This window comes from Berghia stephanieae, chromosome 1 (genome assembly GCF_034508935.2).
Source record: "Berghia stephanieae isolate SIO BIC M18660-M18661 chromosome 1, UCSD_Bste_1.3, whole genome shotgun sequence".
NCBI classification, from domain to species: Eukaryota; Metazoa; Mollusca; class Gastropoda; order Nudibranchia; family Aeolidiidae; genus Berghia; species Berghia stephanieae.
Window position 1 is genome coordinate 139635918 of NC_088360.1, and position 2500 is coordinate 139638417.

Here is a 2500-nt window from a genome sequence, read left to right on the forward strand (position 1 = left end):
TATTAAGAGACGGAATTACGAAGAAATCTTGTCCCAAATTAAGACTTGGCAATATTTTATTAGTATTATCATTATTATTATTATTATTATTATTATTATTATTATTATTATTATTATTATTATTATTATTATTATTGTTATTATTATTATTATTATTATTATTATTATTATTATTATTATTATTATTATTATTATTATTATTATTATTATTATTACTATTATTATTATTATTATTATTATTATTATTATTATTATTATTATTATTACTATTATTATTATTATTATTATTATTATTATTATTATTATTATTATTATTATTATTATTATATAACCGATGCGTTTCCTAAATCGTCACTAGAGTCTTGTATGGACTCGAAACCATTTAATATAGTGCCGTGTGCTCTTAACCCTCTCGTGTTCAGATTCTTTTTGGGGGAGTAGATAATGAGTTCCCTATATGGCCATGTCAATCATGTAGACATCCTTTGATGATATAAGCCTACTCTTTGATATCTGTAGTCGCCTTTTCGTTTTCTACGGTCACTCATGGCTAAACTCCGCCCAGAAACGATTTCATAGGTCCGTCCATCACCAAATTTCAAACTTTTGTTCTCGTGAGTTCATAAGTTTTTTGACCGAAGAACGATTGGCTACTGAGCATCTTGAGCCTTCAACGATTGGTCGTTCTGGCAGCTCACGTGTCAACAGCCGTCAACAATGAATTGAATCATCGTCGATGCAGTGGAAGACGGCCATGGAATAGTTGCGTCACATCGCCACGTTGTTGAATAAATTATCCAGGCATGGTCGATAGGTAAAAAAGCCAAATTATGTTCTAGTTACATTTGAAACAAACAAAGTATATCACTGATCTCGTCTCATTGAGATATAAAGAATGATATAAAAATCAAGAAAATCGGCCGATAAATAAAAAAGTTGCTAAAAAAAGCTAAAATAAACAAAAGCAATTTTTGAAATCAAATTTATTCGTAAAACAGTTGGTTTTCAACCGATTTTTATGAAACAAAGACCAATGTACTTCTTTTTTTCAAGCTGATTTCAGCAATGTGACTTTCAAATTCCTCAGAATTATATTTTTTACTTTTAGATTTTAGGTTTTAGGCCTACTCAAAAGGTGTTATATTCCTTGCATAACAATAGCGTAATACATCGACGGGGAGAAGCGTCTTTGTTTCGGCCAGCTGGATAGATAGCCTGTGATTGGTCGAAGACTTTGAGACGTTTGATTCACAATTCTACACGAACGGACCCTGGCGGTCTATCAAAGAGGTGTTACAAATTTATTTACCGACTATTTTTCTTGGTGCTAAAATTACAAAGTAATAATTTCGCATCAGAAAAAATAACTCTGAAGTTCCTATCTCTTTATTACAATAAAATTGAGACCTCGAATGACAAAATCGACCCACAAATAAGGGAGTTATAAATTATTCATAATATTTTTAAAAGTTTACAATAATTGTCTTCAAAGTCATTTTTCATCACCAAAGTCGTAATTTTTTACCGATTTTTACCAAACAAAGTGCAATGTCAATGATTTTCACCCGCAAATAAAATAGGATTTAAATCGCAATTTCTGAAACATATTTTCTTTTCTGTCGGCAAATTTATAAAAATCAAAGCTGAAAACACCCTGCGGCAGTGACAGGGCCTGTCATTTCCTTCACAACGATTGGATTTTACTTACTGAGGCCAGTCTTGGCTACCCCGCCCATGAATATTATGTCGTTGTCGGTTTTTGTCGGGTTGAATCTTAAAGAGTTAATGTTCGCTGGGGGATGACGTTATGAAGTCAGAGTCCGTGAAGAGCGGGCGATTGTTATCAACGGTGATGTAGTAGTAGTATCATTTCAGTGTGCATTAATAATTCGATGTTGCGGTGATGAATAAAAACCCTAACCCATAATATTGCGTTTGCAGTTTGTGTGTGTGTCCTGCGCTTGCGAAATGGTACGGACTAGTGACGTCTCGTCGTGCACACGCAAACACACACACACATATACATCCATCCACACACACACACACACACACACACACACACACACACACACACACAAGCAGTCAGACGGAAATTCCTTCTTCTAATTCGTGGAATTACGTTAAAATTGTTCAAATCAGTGAAGAAAGCACCATATTTGCCACAAAGCATTTTCTGAACATTATTTGCTAGGGGTATTACAGTAAAATTGTTCAAATCAGTGAGGAAAGCACCCAATTTGACACAAAGCTTTTTCATAGCATTATTTGCTAGGGGTATTACAGTAAAATTGTTCAAATCAGTGAGGAAAGCACCAAATGTGATACAAAACTTTTTCAAAACATTATTTGCTAGGGGAATTACGGTAAATCTGTTCAAATTAGTGAGGTAAGCACCAAATTTTACAAAAGAAAGCTTTTTCAAAGCACTGCGATGCTAATCAATCTTGATACAGTATCTGGTGACAGGTTTCAGACACGATCGCTTTTTATGCATTTTATC

General features: G+C 33.4%; 2 protein-coding genes across 5 annotated transcripts in view; both read right to left on the reverse strand.

The window, feature by feature from the left end:
* LOC144963358 (uncharacterized) overlaps positions 1–2500 on the reverse strand; it is a 58150-nt gene that overhangs the window by 46952 nt on the left and 8698 nt on the right. Inside the window, exon 1 of one of the 4 annotated variants that reach the window (XM_078897311.1) lies at positions 333–411. The exons of the other annotated variants lie outside the window; for them this stretch is intronic. The gene's annotated coding sequence lies outside the window, so the exon portion shown is untranslated. Of the gene's footprint in view, positions 1–332; positions 412–2500 lie in introns of those variants that run through there. 4 annotated transcript variants of the gene reach the window in all.
* Positions 1–2500, reverse strand: part of LOC144963357 (uncharacterized) — a 93330-nt gene that overhangs the window by 43627 nt on the left and 47203 nt on the right. The window lies entirely within an intron of this gene.